Below are 17567 nucleotides of genomic sequence, written 5' to 3'. Positions count from 1 at the left end.
AGCCACCTGGGCTGGCCAATCAGGCAATTCTGCCACAGCCGAGCTGGGCTCATTAACTAGTCTGAGGCAGCTAGCTCCAGATTCAGTGGCGGGAACTCAAGCCCACAAATCCTAGCAAGTGGCCTGGGACTCCAGAGACATGGATTCTATTCCTAGCTCTGCCACAAACCTGATCTTATACCTTAAGCAAGTGTCTTTGCCCTGAGTTTCTCCTCCCACCCTTTGTCTTTCTTGTCTATTTAGTCTATGAGCTCTGCAGAGGAGGGCCTTGCTCTTGTTAAGAGTGTGTACTGGGCATAGCCCACAACAGGCCCCCAAATAATAAATAAGAGAATTTCTCAAGCAGGATGTCTCAACTCCATTCAGTCACAGATTTCAAGACACACACAAGCTCGATGGAACAACTGCTGGCCTGACTTCGTTATTGGACTCTGACTGTTTGCTTTTCTGCCAGTACTTAGGACAGCTAGGCAGGCAGTGAGCAGGCAGATGCAAAAGGGTGACAGGAGGCGCCAGAAGTAATGATGATTTTTGTACACTTCTAGTACAAATTATTAGTAGTAAATATTTATATCAAGGTAGAACACATAGGGCTCACTCCAGATCAGGCACAGACACAGAACAGAGACAATACCCCCTGAATGGATTTTAGCCCGAAGACACAAACAAGGGTAAGGGACTTGGACCCAATATATGGGCAAACAATAAGATGGAGCATTGGCACAGATTTGTAACATGTATTGTAGTTCTCGGTTGGTGTGTTTTTTTAATAACTGGGGTTACAGATAGGGAGGCAAGGCATAGGAAAAAGGAAAGGAAGTACTAAGTAACCTACACTATTAGCAAAACTAATGCGACTCCCAAAGCTTTATGGGGAAGCAGAACAAGTGGGAAAGTACTATGCCTTGTCAAGCTTACATGATCTGCTGCTGTAACATCCACGCAGTGTAAATGCTCACTCCCAGGCACCTTTTTTTGCAAATAAAATGCTGCTGCTGAGTGAGGCCATCCCTCACTCACTTTTTCATCTCACGAAAATCATCCTCTATTTTAATCCAATATTTCTGCAGATCCCTAGATAAAATTGCTCTCAAAAGGCTATATTAAAGATGCACATTGTGGGTAATCAGAGGGGAAGGTCAGAAGCAGCCGCTCTGGAAGAAAAAAGTCTTCTCCCTGTTGCCTATTAAATCTAAGGGAACCTGTCACCTGGTAGATTTGGATAATAAAGAGTCTTGACATCTGCAGAGAACAAGGCAACATTATCCACAGGGAGTTAATTCACCGCTGTAAGTGTGGAAGCACAATGGCTTAGCAGGAAAGCCAGAGGAAATGCAAATTGTTAGTCCCTGACTTGCAATGCCCACCGTTATTTATTTCTGCTAAATGCATAACCAATTCTGGAGGCATGTTCTTGCTGACCAAAAATTGAAACAGACCAACTAACTCACTTGCCTAAAAGAATGAACCTCAAAAACTTCCCTGATTAAAGTAACCAGAGTTCCCAGTCAGGCTTTTGAAAAAAAAAAAAAAAAAAAAAAAAAAAGAGAGAGAGACACAAGGAGTTTCAACTCCACCGGCAGAAAGGGGGATCAGAGTTTCTTGATAATGAGTAGTTGCATGAGTGCATGTCTGTGTTTGGGACTCCTGAAAAGCGCCAAGCAGGGACAGATAGAGCAGCATTCAGTGACTCTGTTCTTTTCCCTCTGATGGTCTTCACAAGTCTGTTCATTTGCCCCAGGCTAGCAGTACTCTCTTGTGCAGAGAACCACCACCAGATCTTCAGTTGTACCTTATCTACATTGTATTTCAGAACGCTGAGAGCGAGTGAGTTGGTTTAGATCCCCTCCATCTGCTGCCAATAACTGACTTTATGTCTCCTGTGCATCAGAAACCAATAAGGAAACCCTTTGCTTCCCCAGCGCCTAGCTGGGAATCAGAGTGGATAAGTCAGAGGAGGTGCTGGTTGGTTAGGGGAGCATCTGGAATGGGTAGCAGAGTTGCTACATGCCCAGCTGATCTCCACTGTGAAGGTGGTACACATGGAGAGAGGCTGCTGATTTATCACAGTCTCCGACAGTCTGCAGACGAGCAAGGACCCAGATTGCACAGGACATTGCAAGAACTAAAAAGCATTTGTATCATGCTGTGCTTTTCTGTTCCCGTTATTGATTGAGCGGTGAATGCACTTATCACCTGCTTTTTGGAGCCGAGGAGACCTGCAGCTCCCATTGTCGTGAAGTAATCGGTGCTTTCAAGTCGTAATCTAAGAACAACTCTGAGACTAGCACTTAGAAGAGCATTGTGGGTGTGTCAGGCTTCCCACTTGGTTTCACCTCCTATTCCAAGGATGCTCTCTGTACATGACAGAGTTACTTTCCTACATTGTTGGGGAAGATACAAGTACTGCGTATAATTGAAATACTGGCTCTTCATGAACCTTTTCTACTATATACCCAGGAGTCCGTTATTTTCAAATCAAGGCTTAATAAACCTTGTCCATTATTCTGCTTGTCCCCTGCCATTAGCATGCTGATCTTCTGTGTACAGCAGCACTTATTTACAAGTGAGTCATGAATCAAACAACTTAAAAGCTGTTTTCCAGCTTATCCTTCAGTTCCCTACTGACAACCTTGGCAAAAAGAGAATTTAGCCATTGCCATGATTGTTGTTCCCAGCCACGGTTCAGCAGCTACACTGAATGCTGGACTAAGGGATGGGGTTGAGGAACAATAAAATATTTCCTCCTAGTCTGAGGCAGGATAGTAGTGGCCAGGAGCTGGCTAGGTCATGGGACAGTCAGAGGAGAATTATTAGGCTGTATGACCAACTCTCCCCACGTTTTTCCAGATGCCTTTGACCTTTATTTCACAAAAGAACCCTTTGTCCATGACTTTCACTCTCCCAGCTATGACAAGAGTGTCACATGGCTGTTTAAGCGGAAGGGAGCATGAGTATTTCTAGAGATAAAACAAAAAGGGAAAATTGCATTTCTCAACACTGGAAGCACTGAATCAGCCTTTAGTTCCGGCCAAACCTGGTGATGGAGGATCTAGATTTGCAGCCTGTTGTGCAAACTCATTTTTACAAACCTCGCTCTGTGAGGCTTTCTATGGGTCGAGGCCTGCCTCTCACCTTATGCAGCATCCCAGCAGCTAAGCCCAATGAGGCACTTCTGCTTCCAGTCCCTAGATCCAGTAGTCTAGGTGCTGCAGATATGAGCCTTTGCCACGGAATTTACTTCACTTCAGCAGTCTATTGAAGTCCAATCTGTTGACCTTCAGACTACGGTTCAAGGCCTTCTGTTTTCAAAGACTTTTGCCTAAGTGAGCAAGAGTATGTCGGTTCAGATCTCAGGTTCCCATCTTGGCCCTTGCTATGGCCCCTTCTCATCACTCCATTGAAACAAAAACTGCCCTAAATTGGCAACTGATGATTTCTTCAGACTGGGGGAATCCCCGAGTAGAGTAAAGCTGGGGGAGTCAGCCTTACATCTGATTTTCTTGGGCCCCTTTATAGGCGGTGTGTCAGGAGTATGCCTTGCAGAGAGACTTCATTCCTGCAATCCCCAGCTAACAAAAGGCCGCCTTCAGCATCATTGCCTGCTGGTATAAGTTAGAGCAGCCTCAAAGCTGCTCTAACTTCCACTGGGAGCCAAACCTACTCCAGCTGCCCCAGAAATCAGGGAAGGACAGAGATAGCATGTAGTCACATTAACCTCCCTTCCTCAGGTTCTGTGCTGAGCAGAGCTGAGCCAGACCAAAAACCTGGGCGGCCCTGGATATGGAGCAGGGGCCAAAGTCTTCTTTGTTAGCATTGTTTTTCATTAACATGCTTTTCATTGCGATTTGGACTTCTTGTACCTGTGCTCAGAAAGGCTTCCAAATATCTCAGAACAAATAAATGTGACTTAGTTACTTGAGTTTCTTAGCGCATAATCAAAGTGTACATTTTCTCATGCAGTTACTACAGGTCCAAAATGTAAGAATAAGGTACATCTGGCTTGCTATAAAATGTGCTAATTTGTTTTACTACATGTAATGGGGTCATACTCACCTCTCACGACCGCTCCCTGGCCGAGTATGTGTGCCTGCACTCTCTGTTTATGGTGGCTCTTCTGTGACTCAGCCCTCTGGCCAAGTCATACACAGTCTGTCTTTGAGATAAAGGCAACGCAAAACTCCTTTTGGTGTACAAGTGCCCTCTCAGTGCCCCCTGTAATGTCGCTCTCAGTTTGTCCCTCTCTGGAACAGAGCGGTGCCCCAAGGCACCTTCCCTGGAGGCAATATCTTTCACCCTCTCAGAGCCTTTCTGGCCCCAGCTCTTCAACTGGGCCACTACAGTTCAGTTCCCCTTCTGGGGTGCCTCAAAGTCCAGGCCATTTTCCCAGTGGCTGTGCAGGGGAAGGACCCAGGCCTGCCCTCTACTCCGGGTCCCAGCCCAGGGACCCTATAGATAGTAGCCATCTGCAATGTTCCTTTAACTAAACTGTGGTGCTGCTACAATTCTCTGGAGCACTTCACCATGGCTCCTGCACATTCTTCACCCTTACCTCAGCCACCAGCCTGGAGCACCATCCACTCTCCTCCAGCTCTAGCAAGGAACTGAACTCAATCTGGCCCTGCAGTTCCTCTTATACTGATCGGCTGGACCCTGATTGGCTGCTTCCCACACAGCCGCTCTAGGCAACTTGGAGGACCTTTCTACTGCATTTTTCTGGGGCGGGGATGTGGCATGACCACAAGGCTACCGCAGGGAGCTTCAGGGCCTAGTCCACCCTATCACACCACAATACATCCTGAATACAGTCATCTGCTAACAAAGACAAGGAAGACTACAGTTTTGATACGACAAGTCTCTACAAGTGATACTTCTTGTATTGAATATCCAAGACTGGTCTGCTGCACTGCTCATTCGTCCTCTCTCCTCTGAATGATACTAGTTTCATAAAAATCATACATGCCCTCTGTCACTCTGCAGAATGGAGCAAGAGCACCACACAGTAAGATGGACCTAGCCTGACCAATGGTCACTCACCACCTACGTTAATATCTGCAGACAAGAAGGCTGCAAGGCATTCCTAGCAGTGTTTAGTATTCTGAGTAGCTCTTCAGTGGCAGAGAGGAAAGAGGCAAAAAGTGGGACTAAAACACAAAAAAGGACCTAAGCAGATAATTGAACAGATAAGGAGGCTGAAGACTTTCCTACCTTACTCCCAGAAATTTTCATGGAAGCCTCAGGCATAGGATTTTAATACTTGCCAAGGAGTCAGACATTTTCCACACTGGTTGTTCTCTCCTGACAAAGTGATTGAAGTGCTAGCTTCATGCAACTGGAAGAGAAATGAAGCACAGGTCATATATAATTGTAATATCTTCTACAACGATGCCCAACATTAGTTAGTTACTTCCAGAAAACTGAGATGTAAGATTTGCTGGGTGGGTGTAAGTGAAGTAGACTGAAGTAGCAAGTTTAAAAGAGACAGAGGGGAAAAAATCCAAGAACTCAACTGAGAAGCTGTCTGGAAAAGTCAGAGTGAAGCTCCAAATACAGTAGGTGGATGATTCACTAATGAATGGAAGGCTCATTTTGACAGCTTGGGCTGCCGTCCAAGCTAATTTGTTTCCAAGCCTTCAGATTGCCAACCGAAGTGGCTGAGAAATAATAGGCCCACAAAAAAAATATTTCTAAGGAAGCACAATGCCCATTATCACTGAAGGAGAAAGTATCTGCACATTTCAAAGAGGAAAAAGAAATTTTGCGAGCTGCCAACTTTGTCCAGTTGCAAACGACACAGGAAGGAGCTGTTAAAATTCAGTAAAAGAAAAGAACCAGAGTATTGTTAAAGAAATTCAAACTAGAAGCCCTCATAAATAAATAAATAAAATAGAAGTAATAAGTGAAGGATGTTTCTTTCGCAGAGAGAGGATTTGATGGTTGAGTCTGCTACAGACTCAGCCTCTGATATGAAAAGGACTTTGCGTGGTGGTAGAACATGAAAAGCAAGTGGGATAATGAGAAACAGTGCATAATAAAGCAAACAACAATAAATAAAATGAGGAAAAGCTCATCTCTCATTGGCCTCCTCATACTGACAAATCCATCAGCTAGACTAGTACAGGTATTTTATACAATATTTCGGGTCCTCCATGTACTCACCCTACCTCCACCCCTTTACAACTGTGCAACTTCAAGAAAGGTCTTGTGGTTGCAACCCTGGACTGCAAACCCAAGAATCCAGGGTTCAATTTTCCAACTTTGCTACAGACTTCTTGCCTGACCTTGAGTAAGTCACTTAGATCCAGGCCCTCAAAAGTATTTAGAAGTTGAGTGCCTAACTACCTTTGAGGTTCTAATCAGGCCTTAGTCTCTCTGCGCGTCTGTTCCCCACCTTCTGCTTGTATGTTGTATTTCTCTCCTAAGCTTGTCTAGTTCAGTTATAAGCTCTTCACTGCAGTACCTAGCACAGCAGCACCTTGCTGCTGGGCTGGGGGCTCCAGGTGCTACTGTAATACAAAGCAATAAGGAATAAAGGGTGCTTGCCCAGTTGTAATGGAGGATAGAGTTTTTGCCCTCCAGTTCTGAAGGATATTTTGGGTCACGGTTTTAATGTATGGGAATACACACACAAAAATGCAACTGTCATTTATAGGGATGCTTCCCTGTTATAAATCCTTTCCCCAGCAGATAGCACTAAGAGTTGTTTCAAAAGTAAATCCCAGCTTGCTTTTGTCAATATCTTATCTAACTGGGAGTCCTATTCAGCAAAATATCGACCTTGCATGGCTTGGATCACCTTGGGTTTCGCTATAATTCAGGAGCTGGATTGTCCTCTTTCCTCACACCCACTGCAAGCCAGTCTTAAGCACAAAAGCCCGATGTCTCCTCAGTTCCCTACAGTGACCATGTAATGAATACTACTATTCTGGAAGCAATCTGCAGCGCTATCGTAGTATGCAGCATAGGGTGCTAATGGGTCTCAGTCCCAGAGCTAAAGGGCCAACATCCACTAGCAGCAAGAAGTGTGTTTCCAGCTCTGCTGCTGCACAAGAGCAAACTGCCCACCCCCCAAAAATGCCACGACAGGATTTGGGGAGGATGCAGGAAAGGGGCCCCCTGACCACTTCCAAAGAGCTGGGATGGGGAATCAGAGCAATCATCTAGCCTCCCACTAAAGAAGCTGGAGGGGAGATTATAGGAGGCTATCTAAAAGAGAAATAAAATGGAATCTGGACTCTTTGAAGGAATGGGGTCATGTCAGAGGGCAGGAGGGTCTCATGCTGATCCTGGTCATCTTTGAGGTTCTCAAACTTGGTCAAGATTTAAGTTCTCATTCACATATCAATATTGGATGCATTTATCAATGAATAATGAGAAGTGAAATGTAGCTGCAGTGCTTGGCATGCAGCTGAGAGAAGGCCACACTGATTTGGGGAGCTGCTGTCAACAAGCTGAACTGATATGCTTTGCAATCATGGACACAGTTTGAGGGCCAGGAGGGGCAGTGCCCCCCCAAACTGCAAGCCTTGGGAAGGCACAGAATTTCCCCCCATATGCGCTGCCCTGTTGACTGGAGCTCTTCCCACCCCAACCTTCCCCCCCGCATACAGTCTACACCTATGTTTACAATGTTCATTTCAATTCCTTCCTCATACACTTACGTGATTACAGTATGAAGTAAGATGCATTTAGATATTATTTACTTTGCAGTACAGTGATGCTTTGTGCTTCAGTAGCACCTTCCGTCCAAGGATCTCAAAGTGCTTTACAAAATTAATTAATTAAGCTTCCGTAGGCGATAAGCTGGTGCGATCATTTCATTTTAAAGACAGGGAACCTGAAGCATGGAGTACGATTGTTCAGCCCAACTCACATTGGTGAATATTCACATGAGTAGTCTTGCTGACACCACTAGGACTAGTTGTGTGAGAAAGGGTTGGATTTTAATGCACTGAGGCTCTACTGCCTGAGCTAAAACACTCAGCTCTCTTAACAAAAACTGTAGCAGGCTCAATCTCTAAATGGCCGAGCCATCACCAGAGAAGGACAGAGAGCCACACCATGTGGGTATGGCTTACAACTAAGTGATATGCCCAAGTTCACACTGGAAGTCAGTAGCGGAGAGGACACAGAGAAATAGAATCCAGGACTCCTCACTTCCAAGGTTATGGCTCAGCCATCTTTCCTCCATGAGCTATAACTTTTCAAGGTAAATTCATTAGGGAAAGGAGAGAGAAAGACCAGAACGTGACTTGCATATCCCACCTGCAAATCATCTTTTAACTTGAGCACATGCATCTCAGCTGCAATCTCTGACTCCGATGGGGCTATAAGGAGTCAGGTGGGCTCAGACTAAAAAGCAAGCTTAAAAAACAAAGTGGCTGAAGATGGTCAAACTGAGCTGCCAGCAGACATCATTGGTGGAAAGCTGAGATGCCATTTAAAATAACGTGGCCCTGTTGTGATCTTACAATGAACTACATTTCTTTTTGGTGTGCGGAAGTTGGAACCGAGCCAGATTGCAAGTGATTCCACGAGAGCGACAATATGAGGAAAAAGAGAGGGGTTGGAAATCTACGAAGAGGACACACAACCTGCTACTTTCTCCAACAAATGGCAGATATTGCCATATGCCTACTAGAAAGGCTACTTGAAATAAGTAAAAGCATTAGGACAGTAGCTGTGGTAGCAATAAGCATTTTCCTGAGAAGACCTGCCAGTTTCCCAGGAAGTGCTGGTTTTATCAAGTTGGATGCATTTAGGAAGGGTTACTCCCCTACAGAAAAGGTTGTTTCTTAGTCTCTTTAGTGCAACTCCTGCTTTATTATCTCCTTTTTCTGTTATTTTATACTTGGCCTGCAATTTTTAAGTGAGATAAATAAGAACAAGCTTATCTTCAAATTACAAGCACCTTGCAACTAGACCCATTTTTAAATCTGAAGTCATTTTAGGTGTTTGTATCCAATTAAATCAAGAACCTGATATTACTGGTTTTATACAGATTCCCGCTGCCTGCATTTCCAGTGACTAGGGAGTTGAGCAACAAAGATTATATTTTCTGCGTCTAATAATGTTATACACACACACACACACACAAACTTTGTATACCTATATAAAAATGGACATCGCCTCAAAGCCAGTGCATTCTGCGTCTAATAATGTTATAAACACACACACACACACACACACAAACTTTGTATACCTATATAAAAATGGACATCGCCTCAAAGCCAGTGCATTCCAATGAAGAATTCAGTCCCCTTAGTAAGTATCCTTAGTGATGTATATTTGATGGTACTCTGATCCCCTATGCATGTTTGGATATCACTTTTATCTTGGATTTTAAACTCTTCGGCACAGGAACCGTATGTTCGTACAGTGCAAACACAATTTTGCCCGAACCAGGATGCTACTGAAATAGAAATATTAATGTTTCTGTATAACAACCACTCCACTGGTATATGGATTGTGCCAGCTCTTTCTCAGACCCAAAGTCCATCGTTCATGATGTTCCATTACTTAAAATCCGAAAAGTGTTTTAAGAAATTGATGTGTCTGAAGAACACTGATAAGACAGGAGGTTGAGCTGATAGATGAGCATTAACCTGACTCACTTAACCAGCTTAATATTTGTGAATTTTGACATAATTACTGATTTCCTCATCAGATTTAAAGTCTAAGTTTATCTTCACATTAATCCAATTTCATGCCTAGAACAGAGCAAGCACAACAGAATGCCTTTTGTAGTCTTCTGATATCATTAATTATTGCTACATTGGGAGTTACCACATGGAACAAACAGGTTTTTAAATAGAAATCATTTGTCTCTCAGCAGGGAGACTCAACAGTTTTATTTCCTTCAACTCAAAGCCATATTCGAATAATCTTGTTTCATGGTGATCCTCCCTTGATGACCCCCAAGTCAATGGTGAAATCTCATCTATTTTGTCCCTGGATTGGTCCAATTTGTCACCTGTAGTGGGAGGTGTCTATTTCCTCTCCTAATTGTGCAGGAAGGGTTTTCAACATGTTACGGTCATTCTTTCCTCAAGATCTGGGCATTTGGTCAGGCTTCCTGGTGATTTTCTGCAAAAGGAAATCCCCTAACTCATTTAAAAAAATAGATTAATTGACCGGTTCAGAAATAAGCTGCCCCAGGACCCAATAAACTTTACAAAGAATACATTCCAATTACAACTGGGCTCAGCATGATCCCGATAAGTAAGCCAGCATTAAGACACTTTTTTCCTACTTTTCCCCCATTAACTTAACTCTTTCCCATAAGTTATGGATTGACTAGCAGTTGGCATTTTCCATTCAACTCCTCTTACCATGATTCAGTGGGTTAAATAAAGCCGACCAATGCTCTACCAATCTTTTCCTACCTCTGGCTTGGCTCTGGCATAGGGGTCAGCCACACTTTTCCTTCTACAACACCCAGTCCATGGTCAGAAAATAGAAGCCAGATCTCAGGCTGGGACGTGGAAGAGGGAAAGTGATCTCACAGCAGAAACATCTGTTGGAGCAGTTTGCTGGCAGAGTGCAGCTGCAGGTCCCTTCACTATGTAAGAGGGTCGGAGGGATAACAAGCATAATTGCAAAAGCAGGAGAAGAAAATAAGAGGCAAGTATCAACCAAGGGAGACAAAGAGAGAGGCTTTTGACCACCACCAAGACTATTATTATTTATTATTTCCATTGCTCCTGGGCCCAGTTGTGTCACGCACTACACAAATACCTAACAAAAGACACAGTCGCCGCTCTAAAGCCCCATGGTGCATAGCACTATACTGTATAGACCAGTGGCTCTCAAACTTTTGTACTGGTGACCCCTTCCACACAGCAAGCCTCTGAGTGTGACCCCCCTTATAAATTAAAAACACTTTTTCATATATTTAACACCATTATAAATGCTGGAGGCAAAGCGGGGTTTGGGGTGGAGGTTGACAGCTTGTGATCCCCCGTGTAATAACCTCATGACCCCCTGACACCCAGTTTGAGAACCCCTGGGATAGACCATTGCCTTGAAAAGATTCTTACTGAATGTCAGAATGTGTTTCATAAATTAGAGTTTGCTTTTATTCTACCCAAACTGCCATGGCCTGACCCTACAAAATAGTTTTTGCTCAGGCAAGCTTGTTCGTCTGAAAATGTTAAATGCATAAATAAATATTTACACTAGGTACAAGAAAGATTCCTCGTTTGCAATCATAGCAATGGCACAGTTTAGTCATCAGACTCGTCATTCAAATACATTTTCACACCCACCGTGTAACTGCTGCGACTGTAAATGCACATGCCTTTGTGAGGAGTATTTTCTTGACCACGTACACCTAGATCTACTCCTGCCAAGATCTAGAATATTGCTTTGATACATTTATTACACCCAGCCTACACTACATTTCTTAGCGGGACAGGGGACAGGGACAGCTGTAATTATTGTTGTCAATCAAAGCTTCTCTAAAGTCTTCGGCTTTACTGTTCTAATAACTCATTTTTACCGGTGGCAAATGTCTCCAACAAACACCAGAGCCTAATTTGTAGTTTGCTTCCCTTGTCATTTTCTGAGTCATCTTGGTGGAACGCTGTGAGACAAAAGATTAGTTGGTGGGGGGCGGGAGAGGAGAGAGAGAGTTCATCTTCAGTTTGTTTGCATCCAAGGGCTGTTAAGAAGTTTGGTGTGACATTTAGTTTCACTAATAAAATATTGCCTCCCCCACTTTGTCTCTCAATTAGTTTCAATAGCACAGATATATCCAAGGCACATTGCAGGTACGTGAGGTGCAACGAAATACAAGGTTTTCAATACAAAGAGAATATACGATATATTGTTCCAAATTCAGCCCAGTGCAAGCAGGTGCAACTATTATTGGGGTCACCGGAACTGCAGTTGCTTACACCAGTGCTGAATTTACCCTTAGAAGAGGGGGGGACTTAGATTCTGATTACACATACACTGGTGTAAATCAGAAGCAACTCCACTGACAACCAAAAGTAAGAATCAGCCCTCTGACAAGGAAGTCACCCAGCCCCTAAAGACAAACATGATGCAATGTTGATAAATTATGCAGATTTATAGGTAGTTGCCAGTTTCTTCATCAGACTCTTACTCGGGTGTCAAGAAAAGGTGCTAACATAATTAGGGATGAGCTATGGATTAAGAGGAGGAAAATATCACAACCCCACTCTTATAATAAGACAGTCGTTACTCTATAGTCACCAGCAAACTGCTCCATGCTTCTGGTAGCCTGACATTTGCTAGAGCAGAAGTCTCTTCATAACTCTCTGTAGTACTATATCGCACGCTGCCATAGCAGCTCTTCAAAAGGCCATATTTATCCCCTGGGAAATATAGCTGTATTAATATGACATTTTGTCACAAATTAATCTTAAATGGGGGTAATATTTCTGACACAGTGCTGAAACTGGCACTAAAGGCAGTCCAGGTGGTTAAACTGGCAATATCCTGCAGCACACTAGACTCCCCCTGGATAAGACTGTGCTATGGGGAAATTACCAATGTACCAGGGCTCTATGTATGAGAAGCACCACACAAAAATATTTAAACTACAGACATACAGGTTTCCTTGGTCTCCCAGTCAGATACTATTATTTGTATTATGATAGTGCCTAGTAATCCCAAGATCAGGATTCCATCATGCAAGATGTTGTACAAAGAAAGAATAAAAAGACAGTCCTACTTCGAAAAGCTTATAAATTAAATAGACAAGACAGACAATTAAATAGGTGCTATGAGGATGGGCTTCAGGACAGGAACCTAGATAGATCATTTGAAATCTGTTGAAAAACTAATTTTTCACACAGCGCTATGAAAAAAGCTGTATTTTTTTAATTAAAGTCACATTGTCTAAAGCAATTTCTACTCCTACTCCTTCCCCTTCTGCTGTGGAAGTTACACTGGCTTTGCACACTCATGACTGCCATGCCAAATAAGATAACACTCCCTTCCCACTTACACCCATTTCCCAACCCATTTGCACCCATCACGTAACTTACACTGTCATTTAAGTCACTGGTGACTTTGCACCAGGGGTGAATTTAGCCTACTCTATCCATTTCATCCCTGCAGATTTCACAGATCAGGTACTCTCCTGAGTAACATGTTATTGGCACCTCCACACAAGCCTTAACTCTCCTCACCATTTGCCTATGTCCTCATTGTTTTGCTGTCCTGTCTTACCTGGTTCTGTCATTACTACAAATTTCTAATCTCTATCTGCTGACAATCCTAAATTCCCTTCTGAATCAAGAATATAGGCTGCAACAGCAACCATCAGCCATAAGGTGACATATGTATGCAAGAATGAAATTTGCACTCTTCTGATCCAATTAATATCCATCTTCCGGATGTGCCCTAACACCGTGGTCCAGCCACTCATGGTCATTAAAGATCTCATGGCACTTTTTGCAACAGTAGTGGGTATTATTAATTCCAGGACCCTGGCCAAATTCCAGTTTGGGTAATTACATTATGCCTCACTAAAATTCCCCCTGCAGTTTGAATTGGAGAACTTATATTCTTCACTTCCTCTTCTAACAACTGGGGCGTAGTGTCGCTGGTGCTGAATTGCCAACACATTACATCCCAGAGGTGGCTGTATTTCAGGGGTGGGTGAGCTGAGCCTATATGTATACATTCCGTAAAATGCCTTGGGACCCATTAGACAGAGGTGCACAACATATGACCCTCTTAGCCATAAAACATGGCCCCAACCTCAACGTAAAAACTACAGACCAAGAGCAGTGCTGATCAGCTGCAGGATTTTATTTCTGGTGAATGCAGCCGAGATGAAATTTCTATTAATCTGTCAAGGAAGAATTAAATATTGCTGCTGCACCCAACCCCCATACGCTGGACAAATGGGTTTTGCAGGAGAAAATTTTATCCCCTGCTCAAGCAGGTGTTAGAATCCATCACCTGTGAGCATGAAAGTATTAATGGGAAACTACATATGTATGTGTGTGTGAATGTCTGTCTTTAGAGTGTGTAGCCACCAAGTAATATGCTCAAATTATGGTGGATCGGAAAATCAGGCCTTTATATTTCTTTATGTATCAGACTGGTTCTTCCATTGGACACTGACTGTTGCTCACTTGTGTGTCAGGAAGGATCTCCTGGAAATGGATGGCTTCATGCAAGTGCCTCTAGCTAACACCCAACAAAAGAAGAATAATTGTAAACACTGGAAAATATTGAGTGTTTTGGTTTTAGCTGAGGGTGGTTTTTTTGACTAAATAATCAGTTAAATGTTTATTTACTCTGCTGAGATGTCTACTCCTGCTACCCACTGAGGATTTTGTCTAGGCTAAGAAAGGAGTTAGGAATGAAATGCCTCTGTTGACATATCACAAGAAAATTATTCAATAATGGAGTTTGATCCAATCCTTTGCATTCACAGGCATTATGCTATTTGGTTACCAAGCTAGGTGTTATTTTAGCCTGCTGGCCAGGGAAGAAGCATAGACACACAACCTGGGGTGAGAGACGGCTGAGCAACTTGGTCCAGGTGGGAAAACAGCTTCCCAGTATTATGTCTCCTCTCTGATTTAAAGGCAGATCCAACTGATTTTTGTAACTCCTGGAACTGGATCAAGACTCTGAGGCTAACACCTCTATTGTTTTCCAAAAGGTGCTATAAGGGTATGGAGCGTGGTAGGATAGGAGTTTAGGCTATATCATACCAGATCAATCTACTGGTCTATTTAGCCTTGTATCCAGTTACTGGCACACAAAAAATAGAGTCAGCCACCTGGCAGAGCGAAAGTGTCGCCTAGAATAGGAACATCAGGTTTCCCTGTATAGGAGAGAAGTCCTGAAGTTCTCATTCCAGCAAAACCCGTGAACTGGGTCTACCAGCAGAAAAGGAGTAGAAGCTGTGCAAAACCAATATATTCCTGAATGAATCAGTGCAGCTAGTCACTCAGATGCTTTTCTAGAATACGCCAATGGCATTTTTAAGGCCTCTCTCATTAATATCAATATACACTTTAAAATGTATCTTAATATTGGTTTAAGATAATTTTTTTTTAAAGAAATCTGACTTCCATTGTGCCCTGCTTTGGTAGCTTAAAGCATGTGGGAGGTCAAAAAAAATATAGGTCAATGAAAATAATATTGCAACAAGAAATTAATTGCAAAGAATGTTTAATATGACAGGGGACTACATAAAACCCTATTATATTTCTTCACTACTCTATTCAGTAGTCAGTACTATTGCTATATTCAAAGGCCAGGGCAATCTCCCAGGGTAAATTGCTACATTAGTTTGACATTTCTGGCTCCAATTAACCTTACATTTGAGCTATTTTAGGAGGGTTTTTTTTCTGTTTTTAATTGCGATAAGGTTACATTTTTCTATTAGAGTTTCAATTGCTTATATACACTGGCCCAATATAGATGCAGATACCTATTTAAACACATCTCAAGTAAGAGAATTTGGTCCGAGAGTTTACCTAGCTGTAACTGAAAGGCGCAGAGAGGACTTTGACCAGCTCTTAAAAGGATTTACACCAGGTTAGAAGATACTGAGGCAGACTGAGATATCGGCAGAGACCCAAATCTTCAGCTGGTATAAACTGGCACTACTCTGCTGAAGCCAACACAGCCCAACTGAGGATATGGCCCAATTATGTATGTATAGGAACAGGGTACTTTGAGCCTAAACACATCCGCCTTGAGCTGATGGAGGCCATATCCAGTGAGCGGATAGGTGAATGAAAGAAAGGGGAGCAGGATTTGGCTCTCTCAGGCTGGTAGTCACACTGTGTCATTTTGGGGGGTTCACCTAGACAAACAAGGGGTTGTGTCCCTGCCTGCCCTGTAACCCTAGGTGCCATTAAGCTATGCAGCTTAGGCTTAGAGCTGTGACACCAGCAGTCTGCCCTCAACACAAAGGTCTCTCACCCTGTGCTTCCACCAATCCAGTTATTCCTTGCAGGGTGACCCCAACAACCTGTCTAGTCCCAAGTCTCCCCAAAGCCATTTCCCCTGTGGGGTTGTCTTATCTTACCAAGTTTGCTGCCTCCAAAAAGTCAGTACACACAACAGTTTGTTAGCTCAGCTGGGGTATATACAGGGTTGCCAACCCTCCGGGATTGTCCTGGAGTCTCCAGGAATTAGAAATTTATCCTTAATTAAAGATTATGTCATGCAATGAAACCTCCAGGAATACATCCAGCCAAGATCAGCAACCCTAAGTATATACTCCACCTTGATATACAGCACTGAGATGGTTTGTCGTAAAACTAAAATCGAGTTTATTAAGAACCTAGCTGTAAGTGATTTCAAGCAACAATGAAAGAGCTACAAAAGTGTTACAGATAACACAAACACTAACATGCTTTCTAGTGTCTTAAACTTAATTCTAGCAAAATATAGCTTTGCCTGACATCATTTCTTACTCACGCCAAGTTGGCAGCATTCTCCAGCCTGTTTAGCAGGAGGATCCATCTTTCATAGATACAAAGCACTGGCTTCTTTGTCAGGTGATGGCTCCTGCAAAGTCTTTCAGCCGTTCCATATATCCCCAAAGTTTTCCTTGTCTTCAAAGTCAGGAAGCCCTCCTTGGGGCTCAGCTTTCTGTGTCCACCAGCGAGCCAATGCCATGTTAATTTTGCAGTCTCCTGCGATTTATAATGCAAGTGATCTTCCTGCAATCTCCGATGCAAATAAATAGCCCATTGGCCCCAGCCCTGGTCATGCTTGGCTCGATTTGCAGTTGAGCCAAAAGGTGTTTGCCTTTTTCCTTTGTCTAGAAAAAAATGTTTTGCCTCCTTTGCCTGTTGACCGACTCCAAGACATAATATTGGAGAATAGCTATAATTTCTCATACAGTATTGTTACATACATTTTACAGTGAGAATACTGACTAGCATGACATCAGTTTTCAGATGATATCGTACAAGACACCTTTTAAATAAATATCATAACAACAGTGTGCAAGATGCACTCAGCTGGTCAGATCAGCTGAGATTTACTGTTACATACCCGGGAGACCCTTGCCATCTCACATTGGAGTGCTTTTAGAGTCACACATGCTAACCACAAGGTGAGGAGGCTATATCTCCAACTAGACATGACATCACAGTCCTCCTAACTAGGAGAGCACAGGACCAGGTTCTCCCTGAGGACAGCAAGCTGGGAGTATGCTCAGGCTAACACCAGACAAACATGAACAGGTGGCATCCCTGAGTCACAGACTCCCAAAGTGGAAGTCGTCGACAAGTGGTGTAAGTTCCAGTAAACCATGTCCACAGCTGCTCAGCTCACCAGGTCAGTGTCAACCCAAAGCCATGAGGAAGACTTCATGACTTCATTCAGGAAAGCTTTCTCCATGTCTGCTAAATTACATAAACTTGTAGTGAACAGTGTTATCAATGAAATGTATCTTTTTCTTGTTTGTAAGTTGTCTGCTTCCCCAAACATTCCTGCCTCCAAGTCTTTTCAGTAGAATATTCACAGAAAGCAAACACAGATTTACCTGCAGTTCATTTATTTAGTACTTTTTAAACACAAATATTTGCAGTATTCACCCAGCTCTAATATTA

This window comes from Gopherus evgoodei, chromosome 10 (genome assembly GCF_007399415.2).
Source record: "Gopherus evgoodei ecotype Sinaloan lineage chromosome 10, rGopEvg1_v1.p, whole genome shotgun sequence".
NCBI classification, from domain to species: Eukaryota; Metazoa; Chordata; order Testudines; family Testudinidae; genus Gopherus; species Gopherus evgoodei.
Note: the sequence above shows the minus strand (reverse complement) of the source record.